An 18,695-nucleotide genomic window follows, 5' to 3' on the forward strand; every position below is an offset into this window, starting at 1 on the left:
GATATCGAGAAGAGTAATGAATGGAATATTTGATCGGATCTCGAATGCTCCTCATCGCGAGGAATCTGGTTTATAACCAGAGGCAAATACAATCTCAAGAGCATAGCCACTATTTTATAAACTATTTAAAGTTTATTCAAAATCAAAATACTCCATATACGTATATTCCTGAGAATTTTATGTACTGTTTCGAAATTTATTTTTATCACTGTGAAACACTCGATGCAATAAACATCGATTTTTGGTAACCGTTGGGGAGCGGTTTTTATTACTTCGACGATTTATGATTTTTATAAAAGAGATAAACGAAAATTTGCGCGCATTGCTCTTCATAGTCGTTTAACAAACGCAATAGCGACAAGACAAGAGCCAGTCGTTGGCATGACGGTTATTTAAACGACTTATATTTCACGTTAGCAGACTCGGCGGAGATAATTACGTTTGTTTAATGAATCATCTTGATTAAAGGATGCTGTAAATTCCGATGTCACCGGAATGTTTTACAACAGATTTAATTTCTACTGTTCCCGGAGTAAAAGCCTGTCCTCGAAGGGTCTTCTTAATGGCGCGGCGTGATAAATTTTCCGAATGCAGCTTCGCGCTTCGCGAACCTGTTAAATTCACTGCCGGTCGCCCCCGGCATCATTGAAACGTAAATGAATTTCTACTCTGCGAACGACGAATAAAAGGAAATTTAACAATTTCTTAGGAAGCAACGAGCGAGCACAATCAATTTTCTGATCTGTCGAGCGCCTCGGGACGATCGGGACCGATCGCTGATAACGCGGACTGTTACGTTGCGCAACAGAACATTCGACACTTTGTGTTTCCTTAAAGTTCTCGTCCAGTTTCGCAACGATCGCCCCGACCATAGCGCGCTGAAACCATACCCAATAATCATTCGCGAAACTTTTATCGACCGATTCCCGCTGGAAGCTGCTCACCTTAAGGTGGGATCTCCTTCGCGCGTCTGCACGCAGCGCACAGTGGGGTATTTGGCCCGAAAAAGTGGAAAAAATTCGATTTTATAGCTAATTAATTTTATAGCTAATTTAGTATTAAGCGTTTAACAGCGTTTCGCGTACGCCTGCATGTTCGGCTACGCTTGGCCTCAAATGAAGAAGAAATATTATCCGAGGTAGAAATTTCTGATGTGTTCTCGGATGAAAATTAATGGTAATAATTTTAAAATGTTCTTATAATATATGTATATACCGGGTGAGTCATTCACAGTGAAACAGACGTATATCTTCGAAATTAAGCATTATGGTTAAAAAATGTTTCTGACAAAAGTTGTATGGTTTCGAGGGGGCCATAAAATGGCGTCATTGATTTGACCTTGGATAGTCCTTTGAAAATCACGCGAAGGTCATCTTCAATTTCTTAAATAGAAAACCCTATTTTTTATTGCATATTCTTCTAGCTTGTTTTCAGAGTTTTCCAAAACGCTATAATAAAATATTTTTTTCTTAAATACTTTTAAAGTTACAATAGTGCAAATATTCCACTATCGCCTATTTAACGGCGATGGGGAACTTCATTTTACGCACACCCCCCTTCCAGGCTTAATGACGGTTAGAGGGGTAGTGTGGGACTCAACCTGTCTAGGAAAACGAGACTAGCCCGCTAGTTTGCTGGCCCGCTGTTCGCATACTACACAAACTCTTCTTTAGCTCCTCCTTCCACGCCTGTTCTTTAGTCTTTAGTGACCTATGAACGAGTCTGGAAGGATTTTTCGATATCTTAAAAATTATTGATTTTACAGAGATGTAAAACCGCGCGTAAAAAAGCGCGTCCAGACGCGCAAAGGAGATCCCACCTTTACACTCCTAAATCGACATTTTTTTAGTTCATTTTCGACTTGAACAATGTTTTCCAATTTTAAAGTGAACTACAGGGTTTTTTAACAACAACATGAAGCAAAAATTGCTTGTGCCAGTGAGAAGGCAGCTTTGCAACGATTTGTCTCCCGCTGATGTTATAAACGATGGAGCGCTGCCTCCGATGAGAATGATGTTGTTGTGTGTTCCGCTGTTCACGTAGTCAACGCTTCATGTTTACCTCTCCGTGTAATCGACATCGCCCGATCGAGGCGCCGTATTTCAGTCACTCTTCATAACCACCATAAATTTACTTAACGTTTCCTAAGGGTGCCTGCAAGCGACTCGAACTCCGAAGTCTCATTAAACTGCACGAATCGTTTTCGCGACGCCGCGGTGAACAACCGCTTGCGGTTTTCCAGAAAGCTGAAGATCGTTGTTCGAATTACGTTTGGAACCTCTATACCGAGACGTCATTCTTTCGTCGCGGGATATTATTCGACTAATGTGCGAACCGGTTTTATAATGATTCGAGGATACCATGACTGCTTGCGGAAAGCTCCAAGCACGTCGAAGAGTTCTTGATCCGTGGATAAATTCTTGTGCAACGTAATTTATCTCACTAGGAATTTAAGTTGCTTTCAAATGAACACAAAAAAGAGACAGGAACAATTTCACAGGATAAATCCTGATTCGTACAGCTGAAAAAATACATGTATGTACATTATTTTTGGCTGTTGCACAAGCCAACAAAGCTCCACAGAAGTCAGAGTCGGACAGTCGACCGTTCCTTGCAAGTCCAAACCTAATTGTTCAGGAGAGTTCGGACCTCTCTAGATATTTACTCTAAACTGGTGGTAGCTGTTCCTTGTCCAAAACCTAACAAACTGAAATTGTCTGAAGGAACGTCCCTGCCCCTGAACCATGCCTAAGGCTTGCACTGTTTGAAAGGTACGGGGGTGTGCAAGGAGCCCCCAACGTTTCCAAATCTCAAATTTATGACACGTCGATGGGAACCCGGGACTCTCTTAACTGCACGTACTCCGCGCAATTGGTCGCCAAATGTCGCAGGCCGACATCCTCAGAAGTCCTATGAGATTATAAATCCTCCGCCATGCCCGTAAACTCTATGCCAGCGACTACCACCGACAGTCAGCGAAAACGGTTTGATCATTTTTCCGAGACTGTCCTTTTATAACCGAAAGGCAAACGTAACGTGACCTATTGCAAACGTCATGCGTCGCGAGCTCCGTAGTTCTCTGATGGAAGTGGTTCTCGGTGATTAAAGTGTATGTTTGTAATTACAGTGAGGAGCAAACGTGAACACACAAACGATATTTTTACAAAAATGTATTTTTATTTAATGTTTGCATATAGAATAACGAAAAAAACAAAAACAAAATACACAGTATTAAGTACAATATTTCAGCTTTCCAAAAAAATTTAAACAATGATGACATTATTATTATTTTGATAAATACAAATTGTTCTCGTGTAATCGGTTCTGCACCACAATTCATTTTCAAATAAACATTTCCTATTTTTATGCATTTCATACTTTGTCTAGAAGCCTTTGGCCTTGGCAGTGGCTCGAATGCGTTTAGGCATACTTGAAATTATATTTTCGCAGAATTCTGGAGGAATAGAATACCACTGTTGCTGCACTCTTTGCCACAAATCATTTATTGTCATTAGTGGATCATTGTAGACTTTCGCTAATTTAATTTTTTAATTTTCATTCCATTCCATTTAATTGACTATTTACAGCTATTGTATGTACATTCCACCACTCCGAGAAACTACTCAAGAAATATATAAATATTTTATTTAAAAACCTGGGACTGGTTACTAACAAATATATATTTTATTTAAAATCCTGGGACTGGTTACTAACAAATATATGGTTTATTTAAAAACCTGGTTACTAAATTTTTTAAATATCCTGCAGATTTTTTAATCTGTTTTGCTGTTATTGCGTTTTCCCGAGGAAATGAAGAAAGATTTTCATATGCTGGTTCCAGTATCGGCCATTCTGGCATCCGGCGGCGCGGCGGTGTAATTGTATCGTTCGGAACGGTCGACGCGATTCTACGATTATTTCATTAGCCAACAACTCACTTCAGGCAGGGAACTGAGTTACTAGCTACTCAAACGTGAAATCACTCGCGTCTAATAAACACGCTCATTGCAATCAATGAGGATAGCGCATACTCGTCGGCGAGCAGCTTGGGAAGCGAGTTCGGGCTCTGAAGAGACGGCTACTTTATTGGTAACTTGTTGACGAGTTTACTCTCGAGCTATGAAAATCGCTTCGCGTAATATCGTACACCGGCGCGGCGCGGCGCAGAGGAAAATCATTCACGTGTTGTCGGCCACGAAAAACTCCGACGCGGAAAACAGGCGAAACTCGACAAAACACGGGGCAAACGAGCGAATTCACTAGTCCTGTGTAATCGAAAGTTAATTGTAAAAAAGACCCCGGCTACGCTTTCCGCTGGATGCGTGATGCGCGGCAGTCAGCCATGCGATTACAAGGAGCACGAGAAATTACTATGGCCTATTGTGCTGTTAGCTACCCATTTTTATCAAACCTGCGTGTAAAACTCGAAAAACTGTGCATGTTATCGCGACTTTTTCCTTTACCGTTTAGCCCTTCCCTTTCAATTCGGTGTAATTGTTCGCTTTCTATCTAAACTTTCAAGAAGTTTTTACAATGACATAATAGGTTAAACTTCACCTGAGGAAACCAGAAATTGTTAATTTTTTTTGTGTGTTCCTGTAGATTTTGACGAGAAAATACCGATAATTTAAGTTTTAGTATTAGAAATCCACTGCTCCAAAATTGATGTGTGTTTGAAGTTCAGCGATTTTCATAGTAAGGGTGCCGCCATGTTGGTATTAGTGAGCGTCGCAGCTGCTAGATGGCAGCACAAGCACGCGTTGGTGTCGGTCTTCCTAAGAATGTGAGGGATAAAGCCGAATTGAGCTCTAGCTCCTCTACTATTCCAAAAGTCTCTCCTTCGCCCGTGTTCCTTCCACCTCATTTCGTTCTTTAAAAGTCAATAAAAGTGGAACAAACACATCGCACGTGAACGAGAAAGCAAATTAGCCTCATTAGCATTTCCTGACTAGGGGAACTTGCGCCACACGGGGTTACAGACAAATAAGTCAGAACACATTTATCTAGGCGTTTTACGAAAGTCTGATGGCATTTCGCGAAAGACAGTTGGCTATTCAAATCCATTAAAAAATATGAATAAAGTGGTAAGTTTCAGAACAGTGTCGAAGCAGATTAAATTGTAGGATTCCGCGAGATCTATGATAAACGATTGGGCGTTTAATGCAGGAAACCTGAAACTGCTGCGACCTTCTAGAAATTTAATCGTCCGAGGAAGGTACTAATTCAGTTACCGGTTAAACTTAAAACAGACACCTTCGATCCAAGTCGCCGATCCATAAAGACGCGTCCTACTTCTCTACGTTTTCTCAGAATTCCTTGTAGCGGAACTTCACCGGACACCGACGGTGTTTCTTTATGTCTCGTCGTAACGGGGCGGCAGTATCTTCTTAAATCGAGGAAGTATTTACGAAGGACGGTGCAGGTTCGAAATTCACCGTCGTGGAACGATTTCGAGAGGAGCCTCGAGTCCTCCGAAGACGCTGGATCCACGGCGAACGAGCCATAATGGTGTCATAATTGGATTTAACGATATAAACTCGCGTTACCCGGTCCCGGGGAACTACTTGCCGGTCCACAATCAACCGTGTTGATGATATGATGTGTTCATTAACCTGACGCTAAGTAATTCCATCCCCGCCGATCGATAAATTGTAATCAACCGATGCGTCATCGAGAGGCTGTAGAAAAATTCAATATACATCGGTGATTGATCCCAGAAACTTTCAACACGTCCTCCGCGTTTCTAACGAGCTTCCAGTTTTCCTTCGTTTACCCGTAGAAACATGCTATCGATGGAAAATATTTGTACGCTGCCGGCTTTATGTGTTTTTAGCACCTTCGCTGCTCTCAGTGCTGGTATAATTAAGTGATCAATAAAGTAAGATTTTTATCTATATTTGTGCTAGAACACAAACTACACGAACAAATGGATTTTTCTACACAGAGTTTGTTTAATAAACGATCGAATTCTCTCGCCAGCATTCGCGTGCTAGTCCATTTCGTTTAAACGAAGCGTCGTCGTCCGTAGTATAAAAAGTTGTACTCTCCCCCTGAATAGTTTCACATTTAGATGTTCTCATTTGAATTACTAATCTTCATTACACAGGGCCGGCCACGTAAATGGGAACACGTAAATATTTCCGTTGTTCTTATTTGCACTTGTCTACGGGAGTTGAGAAGCAAAGTAATTAAGTGGGGCTGCTGCTACACAGGTTTTTTAGCTTCTATGTACGTAACTGTTTAAATAACGTTAAAAAGACGCGTACGTTTTCGTGGAACGAAGTAAAATCGTTTCACTGTTATTCTTTGTACACGCGAGTAACATACAGTAGTAATGCGGGTTAAAATTGTTTGGTTTCTTCGCTTTTAGTAAACGTGTGCGCGAGTTTGATAAAAATTAATCTGTAAAACAGTTTTCCATCTGTGAAGTTTTACAGACGACTTACCTGCCAGTGCCAAAGGCAACACAAATAAAAGCATATAAAATCGTTTCACTTTAATTCTTGTACACGTGAGAGAAATTGTTTGGTCTCTTCATTTTTAATAAACCTGTGCGAGTTTGATAAAAGCGGGTCCGTAAACAAGTCTTTCATCTGTGAAGTTTTACAGACGACTATATACCAGTGTTAAATGCGATACAAGTATTGTACGTGTCGTTCAACTAATTTCGAATTGTTCTGGCATAATCTTGAAAAGACGAATTCGTCGAAATTCCCTCACTATAATCAGTGTATCTCTGGCGGGCAAACAGGAGACGTTACCAGTTACCAGGTTCCGTTTCCGTCTTTGCTTAAGAACCGAATCCGAGTCTACAAGATGATTTAGTTACGTGGAACGCCAGCGGCCATTACGCCGCACCCATTATCACGGCCGTTCCGCATTGAATGGACCCAATGATGTTCCATTCGATCACGTGATTCAGTAACATTGTGCTGATCGACGAGAGGAGAAATGTCAAAGCGATCCATTCAATCGTATCGAAACGATCTCCATGCACCGTACAGTCAGCGAAACAGATCACCTCCAGATTCTTGTTTTCGATTCGTTTCATGGACTTATACCGACCAAAACACGCGCAAACCAATTCATGCGAATTCGCTATCGATTTTGTTAATGGATATTTTATAGGATCGCGTGCCAAAAAATGGTAAAGCTTTTTTCCATCGTGGAAGAAAAAAATTATGCTTTCCACCTGTTTGCTTCATTTTATATTTATAAACGCCCGAATCGCATGCCCGTATTGCGTTCTAACAATATTTTCGCAAAAATGGGAATACGAAATCGTTGAGGTTTGCTTGAATTATTCGCAGTGCTGAATATTGTGGGATAAATATTAGCTCGTTTTCATAGTTTCGTAAAGCTCGGAATTCGTGAAAGAGAATCTGCGAGAAGAACAATACTCGCTTGTTAGTAAATTATATTTTGTATAATAAGACTTTTTAAAAAAAACTCTGTCATCAAAAAGTGTCTTATTTTCTCACGTACGATAAAAATACAGACTGTTCATTAAATTACCTGTTACCGACTTTCATTAACGTCGTTAATTCCGTATCCAGCATACTTCCGATCAAAATTTGATTGAGTTTTACCTGTAACAAACAAATATATTTTCATTGCATCATTGTAAAAAATTTAACAATACTGTACCTACATTATACGCAGTAATTGTTTCATTCGTGTACACTCTTTGAAAAATTAAATTACAATTTCATTACTGGCGGATTTTTTGCTTTCGCGAGAAAAACGAAAAAAATCAAACACTAAATCATAAAGCAAGGTAATACATGAATCATTCGCAGTTTCGGCTTTATTATAATGAAATGTAATCAGGCGTCGTAAAAACGTGCACGCGTTATGAAAAGTGCAAAGTGTGGAAAATATCGACGCGCGGAATAACGGTGTGTCTAATAATCCGAACTTTATTGATCAATCAACGGTTTACAGTCTCTTGAATGAAGATTGATTGCGCTTTTCACGACTTCGCATTAAAAATACACACGCGCGACGCTGAATAGAGCAGCGGCGACCAGCTCACTCGATTTTCGAGTATTGACGTGTTGATAGGCGGAAATTTCGCGTATTTTATTGGCGGTAAGTTGCGTTGCGATTTACCCCGCCACTGGCAGGTTTAATGTGTCGGAAAATGAATGTGTGAACAAATTAGAAACCGTGCGATTATTTTAGCGATTGCTGCAGACACATAATACGTTAGAGCAGCGGTTTCAAACATTTTTTTCCGCGCCTCCCTACCATTTATTTTTTTAATACATATAATATGATAATTTTTTATTAAGAATTTTTTGGCGCCTCCCAGGTTGGAAACCGCAGCGTTAGAGTGTAATTAGTCTAGCTATAAAATTCTTACCAATAAAGAACGAGTAATGATAAAGTTCGACTATACCGGCAGACACCTTTTTCCACGAAGCTAAATGGGTTGTCAGAATCGCAATCAACAGGAAAGGCAACAAAATCGTACGATCGTAGTTGGACGTCTGCAGAAAGTTCGAGTCGTAAGTATAAATAATTGGCCGGGCGTCTGGCACTATCATTGAAATAGATCTCAATTAAAATTTCCGTGGCGCTGTCCAAAGTTCAGCGAAGATCATTAAAATGTCCCGAGGTACATATCGGGAAGAATCCGGGGGCTCAAAGGTTGTTTTGACGTCCCATGTTTGGTGAACCGTACGAGGAGGGGAATTTGTAGAGTTGTCGGCTCCGCGATTTCAACTTTTACCCGTTCTAACTATGACTATTAGCAGTAAGCGTCCCGACGAGGCGAGTTCTACTTTGCGCTGGCCCGTTTTGCCGAGAATTTATGCCAACGTCCGTGAGAAATCGATGCCACCGGGAGAGAAGCTTCGGGAACCGTGATGTCCCACCTTCGCATCAGTCTCGGCAAATAATGGTATCAATCCCCGCTGCACGGACAGTGATCGGAATCAAGGCACTTTGAATTAACACGTTCGCTGTCTGCGTTACGCGATTGACGGCCTGAATCTCGTACGGCGAAATAATCTTCAGTAAACTTCAGTAAACAATTAACATTTTAACGTTGTTCTTTCATTTTTGACTTCATAATTGGCTTCATTTTGATTTTTAGAAACCAACTAACTGCAACGTAATAAACGGTGCATCAGCTTTCGAGACGCGCAACAATCGCAGAAAAATGATGATGCCTATATAATTGATTAATAATACTTCGAATCGGTCACGAACTTTTGCAATCATAACCAAGTAGCTAAAAATATGAGATGGATGAATATTTACCGTGTACGAGAGCCATTAAAAAAAGATTTCAGATCGCTCCGCCAGTCGAATCGTTCAAGTATTATTAAACATTTCGAAATTGCAGTGTCTCGAGTCCCGGCTGAAAGCGATTCGAGACGACGCGCAGGCGATTGCAGGCTCACGTTGACGAGGTTGAAGTATCCGTCATTAATCACGAGACATCGTGGGTGAATCGAAGATTCGATAAACGGCCGTGCATTTTTCCTTGCAACGCGACGATGCACCGGGATTGCAACGGTGACGCGCACTGATGCGATGCGATGAGCTAAGCCTCGGCCAATAACTTGCTTTTTAATCGGCACATCGATCTCCGCGGCCCCTGTCCTCTTGCTTTTCCATTCTCTCTTCTTCCTCTCTGTATGTCTCTCACTCTCTCTCTCCCTCTCCCCGTCAGTTGAATATTACGGCTCGCGATTGCATGATATCGACGCCAGGTACTTATTAACGTCAGCGAATTAGTGCGTGCGAGGAACTGGAGCTGCTGAACGCCGGAAAATGGAAGTTTAATGAAGCGCGTAGCGTTCGAAGTTACGGGGAGAGTAGTCGCGGAAGGTTATTAGAAATGTAAACTGGCCGTGGAGAGAGAGAATACTGAATAATTGGCACCGAAGTATAATTAATGGGGCACGGAATTTCAGGTTTTTCACGTGTAACAGTTTCAAATTCCCAATTATTCGTCGATTTTCCTCCATTACTGCGTGCGCCTACTCTTCCGGCAGCGTCATTCGAACCGCGTTCATCAGAGAAAGTTAATTACGCTCGACCGGCTCTAAAGGCTGCAGGTATGAAGAAATTTCGGCGCGCGTCGCGATTAGCTTCGTCTCACTTAATTAACATTCGGTATTTTTAAGCGACTCGCGAAATCCCGACCCCCGCCATTTAAGGTAATTGCGATACACCACTTTGATTTTGCGTTTTGATAACTGGCAAGTGGTTTGTACACCATTAACTCTCTTTTACTTTATTAAAATGATTCTCGAACAGCGATTTCGAAGACAGCGATCATAATAAATAATTTTTTCACAATATTCCACGCGGAAATAGTATTATTCTTTATTTCGTTTATCTGATGAGCTCGAGATGCGAGAAGAAGCCAGTCTGTCCAGAGTTAATATCGGTCGGCATGGAATATCCCCATTAACAATACACCATAAGAAAAGTGCAACGCCAGCATCTGTTGATAATGAACTGAATTAATAGCTAAGCATGTGTAGAAGGATACGCTATAATTTCAGCGTCGTGCGCGAAACGACATAACATAGGAGAAGCGCTTCGGTGAATCTTGATAACCTAAAAATTTATTGAATCGCGATAGTATCGCAGGCACATTGGTCGAAGATAAGTATAACAATTCTGAAAACGCACGAACATTTGCCCGGGAACTTCTAATTAATGGTGTGCTCGAGCAAATCAACCGGCTGGAACATTTTTATTAGCGAGTACCATTTTTATCTTGGTCACCGTGCACTCGATACCACCTAGGCAACGATCAAACAAACAAACGTTTGTGCTATTCGTTGCAGACCGGACGAGATCAAATAAAATATTAAAAATTCTTTTTGTCTTTCACAATGGCAAATGCGATGCGAGATGATTCGAGAAATCCTATGATTTATCCATTACCGTTCTACGTACCTTTTCATTTGATCAAAGATAAATGCAGCCTCTTAATGGAGGAGCGGACCGGACACATTTATCCGAACATCCGCAGTTTACTCATCGAATATTAATCCGGAGCTGGAGCACGGGCCGGGGGGGGGGGCAGATAATTCTCGCGGAACTTATCGCTCGGTTAATTATAATTTTTAATATCGGGGCCAATCGTCAATCCCGGCTCGAGCACTTTATCTCACGCCGCCGCCGTTCTCCGGCGCGTTGGTTTCCTTTTTCCTCGGTTTAAACGTCGGTAGCATGGGGCTTTTTATTAGTTTATGTGCTCGAGTGTGCGTGCAGCAGTGCGTGAATCTGCGCGGGGGTTTCTTGTAAATACAAAATTCAGGGGCGGTGTTCGGCGCCGGTTAGAGGTCGGCGTTGATGCAACGGAAACTTGAGAAGGCCGAGAGGCGGCTGCAGCGATGCCAAAGAACAAAGCTCGATCATGTCTGAAATACGAGGCGGCAAAGCCGCGAAAACTCGGTGTTATTACAGCGGCTGAGAATATGCTAAAACCTTGCATATGATATTGAATTAAGCCCTCCTCTAAACTCCCGGAAACTTTTCGACGCGGAAATGAAATTTCGCGACCCACCTCCGTGGGGGTGGTGGGGAACTTGTTACTTATTTGCCTGAACCTACGGCGTTACACGCGAAATAGATTTCGCGGGGCTGATGCGGTCAAATTTACCGTGCCCGGAACTTGACGGTGTTTGGCGGCCGCTTTGCCGGGAGATGATAAATGTTAATTAGTGCCATATACACACGGATTATACAGTGGCATCATGAAGAGGAAGATTACCGAGTTGTTGCGGCATCGATCCCGGGTGGCTCGCCGCGCAACGAAGATCAATCCTGCCCTCGGGCTAGCAAATTGATAACGTCGATAGAACGGATTGATAACGTCGCTGCGACGTTCTGATGAAAATCGGAGGCCGAAAAAGTTGTACGTTCTGACAGGTCTTTTTTAGATGCACGCACCGTAGAATAATACGAGATATAATACATGAACTGCAACTTCATGAAAAAGCGTCGTACAATGTTCGTTCTGCTCTGACGATAAAGCTTGCACCTAGTATTTTCGAAATGTACGGTTCGCTTTTCTCAACAAATTTATCTAAGCTTCGTAACAAGTACGGAAGTGTGAATTTGCATGAAGATCTTCGGCGGCGTGTTTCATCGATTGCCAAACAGCCACGGGGGCGCGAGCACGGCTGTTTACGCCTGCTCGCCGTGACCAAGCACGAAAAAGGTCGGCGAGAGCCTGCGGGGTGGCAAACTATCGATAATTAATATTGAACAGAGGCGTCCGCGCGGGCTGCACGCGCGAAAATCGGAATGGACATTGACGCACGGTAGATGCGGAAGGTGTCCGAGCCGGATACATCACATCGAAACAACACAACGGGGCCGGTCGACTACTGCCAAACAACCGGGGATACAGGGGCGCAACACGGTCGACGGAAGCTCCCGTAAATCGACATCAATTTTTCCACATAAACAGTTTGCCGTTAAGGAAGAAGAATAGCGGCGAAGTCACGCGGCCGTGTGTAGCCCGCGCTATGGTAAAAAGTAAATAAATACGAAAAACAATGTCGGCCATTAATCGTTAACCGTTTACCCTCTATACGGTCGTTTTGCTCCTATTTTCCTCGTCCAACCATCTCCTTCTTCTCCACGTACCACATCCCCAACAACGCCCTACCACCCACAGTGGTTCGCCACCCCCCGCAGCCGCAGTTTCGCTTCTTCCAACCCCCGTCCATACCCCCTGGTTACGGGGGATGGTAGCTGCCACCAGTTAACCGTTCCATTGCTCGGTGCCTTCTACGATTTAAGGGATAACGTGATTTCGAGCGATTTCTAACTACATTTAAGCGCAGACTAATGTCCGCCAGCGCGAGGGCCAAACGTGGGTTACGTGAGTAATGCGTTTAAGTCGCGGGCGATTTTTCTACCGGCTACGAGCCGCGTTCGGACTGCCTCCCACGGATACATACGTGGGAAACGTTGCCCCGGGAATCTCGGCTTCCCGGTGTATCGATCCTCATCGAACGATCCGCCGCCGATACCCACGAACCCACCACGCCGTTGATCCATCGATCGTATCACTCCCCGATCCCGTAATTAGCGCCACCCCCGGCCGAGAATGTTTTTCTTCGTTTCATTCCGCGCGTTGCCGCTCGACTCTCTGACAGAACGCTCCTGTTGACTCGAATTACAGCCAACCGAGATAAGACGCTAGAGCGATCATGCTGTTTTTTCACGGGACCAAGCTCTGACTAATTTTTCCTCTGGTTACGTGCTTCTCGATGGAGGGCTACTCCACGGAATTGACTCATACGCGATGCTTTATTCTCGGATTTATCGTCTGAATGATCGATGTTATCGATTATGAAAAATTCATTTGATGGCTGTCTGATTAGGTTGAACTTTGAACCGTCTGCAGCCGGAGCTATTATAACCTCTTGCCGTATTTTACCATTAACGAGTCAGACATTTCATGAAGATTTTAACAAAGTCTGGGCGAATATGAATGTTACACGTTCTTTTTACCACGCTTATATTAACTTGCAGAGTTGTCGTTGTCGTTGTCGTTGTCGTTGTCGTTGTCGTTGTCGTTGTCGTTGTATGCGTCAAATCTTGTAATCGAATTTTAAACCACTTCTCGATGAGCTAGAGACTTGAAACTTTAAATATACCTGAGAACTGATTGACAATGCAATATTAAAAAACAAATTTTTAAAAAAAGCTATGAGTTTAGAAGAAAAAAACACACCTCGCCCCGCAACGCTCGGTAGTACGTCATAGCGGTCAGCCACCCCCACTCCGCGCATCAGCGCTTACCTACTCCACTACGTGTTCCCACTTCCCACTCCGACTTATCCCCACTTCACTGGCCCACTTCGCATTGTAGGAGCTCAGTTTACTTACTGACAATGAGTTGCTTAGGATTAGGTCGGGGTGGAGGGCTACAAGGACCGGCGATTCTGCTCAGTAAGCGGCTCGCGGGCGTCACTACAAACCAATATGGCGGCGCCCTTACCTGTCAAAAACACCGCAATAGCTCCTGAACAATTGATCCTACAGAATGGAAACTTCGATTTGCAGCCGCCATGACACAATATTTTTCCTTTTACAAAAGATGGTTGAATTTACAGGTTGAAGTGGTAATTAAAATCGATTACAAGATATGTAAAGATTAAAAAGTAGAAAATAAAAGAAAACACTTTTTAAAAACCACGCTTACATTAAAGTGCACTAAAAAGGAGAAAATAATTTTTTTAGACATTAGCGACAATAAATAAAAGCGTGGAGCGCTAAAATATATTAACGCAATCTTCGTGGGCGCTCCACGCTTTGATTTATTGTCGCTAATGTCTAAAAAAATTATTTTCTCGTTTTTAGTACACTTTAATATAAGCGTGGTTTTTAAGAAGTTCTTTTATATATTTTTTTGTTTGATGAAATAAAATTTGATTCGTTTGTAATCAATGTTTAAGCATTAAGACAAATGTAGCCATACAAAAATATAAATTTTCTTTTCTCTCCTACTACATTTTTGGGGATAAAGTCGTTTTAATCACAGTAGCCTCAAAGAAATTGGTACGGCAAGGGGTTGACTCGAAAATTAAACATTTCTTCCGACCTAGAATAATTCAATACTTTAATGTGTAGTAATTGATTAGATACAATATGACAAGTTGTCAGCCATACAACTCTAAGAGGAGGAACCAGTCTTGGCAGTTTTCGGCGATTTTCATTTCTGGGCGTGACTTCCACCCTTTACTGCGAGTCAACCGTTCAATTCTCCTTCTTCGTTGCTCCGCGAACGTCACTAAATCAATGTCACTCACGAATGCCACGTGACCCCGGTGCAAATAAGTTTAGAACATCGCGCAAATTCAAAGTGATTTCCATGGTTTACGTGCGGGGATTATTAAAATACTCCGGGAAAATGTGAGTGTGTATGCATTACGGTAAGCTAAACTCTCTCCATCTCTCTCGCACGAAGTACACGCGTGTGACGGTGTATAATCGTATTCATTCCGGACCAACGGTTTAATCAGAAAGTTTGATCGCAGTTGTGGCCTCTATTTAGGGTTAAAATTGTCTCGTTGCCGCCTGTCTTTTCATAAGTGTCTTGATTACATTTTCTACGCCGCCGGTTCGCCGAATTCCGTTGCACTATAGGAATTCAATTAACAGCGGACCGAACACTGTTCCACCGGTACCTTTTTATCCTAACAGTTTGCTTTATAATCGACCGCTAGTTTCGAACTGTCAAACTCTCGTACTCGTTGTTAAATCGGTATCCAGAAAAGAAATAGTCCAATCAAAATTTTCTAATTTTATCTCGGAACTTCGAGCTCTGTATACCGCGCGAAATATTTTAATTAAAATTTTCAAACGAACCTTTTCGTACCCCGTGCGCGCGAACAATTATAAATGTTTTTTAATTTCAATCGTGGAGTATCGTATATCAATGGAATAACATAATCGACGATTTTCATTTTCAAATTACGGAATATTTTTCTTCTGTAATGTTTACGCGTTGAAATGCTGGATTCTGTCACACATTTTCAATTTTCATCTCTGCATAAAATGCGAGAAGAGAAATAGTTTGAATAATTCTTTAAAAGTGATTCAGACTTTTGAAACAAGCGTTGTCCACATCGTGTATCGTGGCAAAAGTTCCAGGGTTTATATTAATCACGGACCAAATGAAAGCACACAGTAACTCGCATAATTCAAACTCGCCGAGCAACGCAGCGCAGCGTTTGGAAAAAGTTTCAGCCATTACAGAGACGAGGTTGACAGAACATACACGTAAAGAGGATGTTACGGGAAAACAAATATCGGGTCGGTCCATAAATTCTCGTGTGTTTTTCCGTCGTAAAAGTTAGGAGTCCGCCAAGATTAGTCGCGGTAATTAAGTGTCCCCAGTCATTTAATGCAAGTAGCACGTTTGCTGAGCTGGTTGACATTAAAGTTTCGTCGAGATCGACGGGAAAATATAATTTACACATCACGGCCGAGAACTATAAACAACGGAGTATAATAAACGAAACGGGGCAATTATCACGGCTTTTTTTTCTGCGGGATTATTTGCTTTTCGTACACGTTTGCCAACGTGAAAGTCGTTCATGGTTTATATGTTTTAAATCACCTGCAACCAAGGTTTATGAAATTCTCGGTTTATAGGAGGAACAAGGTTTCCTTCCCCGAGAAAGCCTTGCTACAAAAATCAATTCTTCATATTATTTTCAACCTAGTAAAATTGCTGAAGAACAGCAAACCTATTTATTGGACTCCTTTAGCTTACAATTGATGCACAACATTTTTATTTAGTGATACAAGATGTATTAATGCTCTCGGCGCACTGGTTCGATCAATTTTTACTTCAAAGCAATTTTGTAATTTATCAGATTCAAATTTCGACGTTTCGATCTATGTTTAGATCATTTTCAAGAAAATTAATAATTGCGTCTGTGAATTAACATTGACGCAAAAGAAACCTGTATTTGCGTGTAAATTGCGTGTTCGTTTCGTGTGTAAATTTTTATTTGGTATAAAGATAAAAGCAAAAGTGTCGCGAATTTTTTAATTATGTTTTTATGGAGCTAGGAAAATAGAAATACTTGGCGGAACTCTTTACTGGTTTCTACGCTCGAAGACGTTCGAGAAAAGAAGGATGTTTACGAAACGACACTCGATCATAAACTTTTTCCAAGGGAACTGCCAATTAAGGGCTAACGTCGACTAGGCGACGGTCTAATACAAACTTCCCCGGGAAGTCTTAAAGCAAACGAGTGAAATTTTAATTAATTCCAACATCAGTTAATCACGGGTCAATTACCGTCTGTTAATATTGTATCAGCTGAAGACGAAGTGAGATTGATGATAAAGTTAGCGGGTCGGGACACGAAAAATGTTATGTAGAAAGCGTCACCGTCGGAACGGGGAGCCCCGTCAAATTATGAAAATCTACGCCTTTGGAGGAGGTCGAGTGATGGATGAAGCATTCGCTGTTTGATTGTTTAATTAGTTCGTAACTCGCCGGATCCTGGACGCTCTCGTTGGTTGCCATCTATCGATTCGATTTTGTTGCGTTGCCTCTTACGTTCTAGTTTTTGTTTGACGCGTGATAAGTCTGCGAAAGTTCTGTAGACGTAACAGGGTTCCGAACGTTTTACCAAGTTGGCAAATACTGATTAATCGGGGCCTAGGAAGTGTAGGGACTCATCAATAGCCGTCCTATTTAATTACAGTGCTTAACGGGTTCTATAGTTCGAGCGCTTACGCAAAGTTAACGCCTTAAGCGCATTTATCGTAAGCTGTAGAATATTTAATTACGGAGAAAGTCGGTGCTGGACGTGTCTGATAGCACGCAAAATAATTAACCCCGAACTCTTAGTAACTATGCGGATGTAAGGAAAGCGATTCATTTCAAAATTGTATTCTTCCGGCTATATGTATAATTGGAGAATTAATACAATTACAATTCCCTGCGAAGTGGTTAGACAAATGCAAGTACTGTAGTGCGATCGTCCAAAAATTCATAAAATCCTTCTTGAACATATTTTAACATTCATTTGGAGCCTCCCTTTGAAGTCCAGTCATCTCTCTCCGAGTTTTAAATCGGGATTAAATTGTGACAAGGTTTCAAATTTTTTCCATATTTAAATGGACCGATTGTACAGCGCAATTTTTCAGCTTTACTTTAAGCCGTCGAATGTTCGAAAATTCCTACGAAAATACGTTCCAAAAACCAATCGCAGAATTCCCTTTAAAATCGAGTTAATTGTGACCGAGCAAACTACGTGATCTCGAATTTTCCTTCGAACCTAAATGAATCGATCGTGAAGTACGATTTTCCAGCTTTAATTTTCGCCGTCGACAGTTGAATAATTCCCACAGGAACACATTTTAAAAGAAATTCGAAGCAAAACCTCTGAATCGAATCATTCTTCACCGAGCGGATTTTTCGAAATGATTGCGAATTTCTCGTCAAAGCCAATTGAATCTATCGTGAAGTGCGATCTTGTACCTTTCACCTAACTTCTGAAAGGTTCAAAAATTCCAAAAGGAATACATCCTAGAATCGATTTCGAGCAGACGGTCAGATTTTATGTGCTTGTCGACATACATTTCCACCATTAATCGAAGAGAAGCAGTGATACTGACATATCCAACCCATTGAGCAGAATAATCAGCGATTTTTTATTGAATGTCGAAAATGAGGTCAAAAGAGCTGCGGCCAATTTTTCGAAATTGTTTTTTCTTGCGAAGTTACACGCCGCGCCGGTTCGCGCCACTAATTCAGCGTCCGTATCGGTTTCGCGAGCACTGATTTTCAGATATACCGAGGATGAAAAACGGCGCGGCGCGTGCATGCAACGAGAAAAATAACGAAATCAGGACGGGGATCGGGACAAATAATGCACCCGGCGCGGCGGTGTCGGAATCGAGCTGTGAAAATCGCGGGATTCAATTATGAAATGCGTCGGGAGTAAAGGACGTCAAACGGTATTGAAACAAAAGGATATTTATGCCCGGGAAATAGATCGGCAGTGGTGTACATGGGGGGAGGGGGATCTGTACTCGGCCCGGCCGCACCGTTTCCCGCGCTGTTGTTATTCGATCTCGTGGAATCGTTTTCGAAGTGTTATCGGTAACTGTTACGTAAACAAGTAGGCGCAATTAAGTTTTGTCCGATGCGGCTTCGCCCGTGTTCCTTGAAATAGTCACGT

The 18,695-nt window shown here is 42.0% G+C and overlaps 1 protein-coding gene across 4 annotated transcripts in view; it reads right to left on the minus strand.

Moving 5' to 3' along the window:
- Positions 1 to 18,695, minus strand: part of LOC143214328 (uncharacterized) — a 404,553-nt gene that overhangs the window by 138,294 nt on the left and 247,564 nt on the right. For 2 of the 4 annotated variants that reach the window (XM_076435225.1, XM_076435224.1), the window contains one exon: positions 7,516 to 7,589. The exons of the other annotated variants lie outside the window; for them this stretch is intronic. The gene's annotated coding sequence lies outside the window, so the exon portion shown is untranslated. The remainder of the gene's footprint in view (positions 1 to 7,515; positions 7,590 to 18,695) is intronic. 4 annotated transcript variants of the gene reach the window in all.

This window comes from Lasioglossum baleicum, chromosome 12 (assembly GCF_051020765.1).
Source record: "Lasioglossum baleicum chromosome 12, iyLasBale1, whole genome shotgun sequence".
Taxonomy (NCBI): Eukaryota; Metazoa; Arthropoda; class Insecta; order Hymenoptera; family Halictidae; genus Lasioglossum; species Lasioglossum baleicum.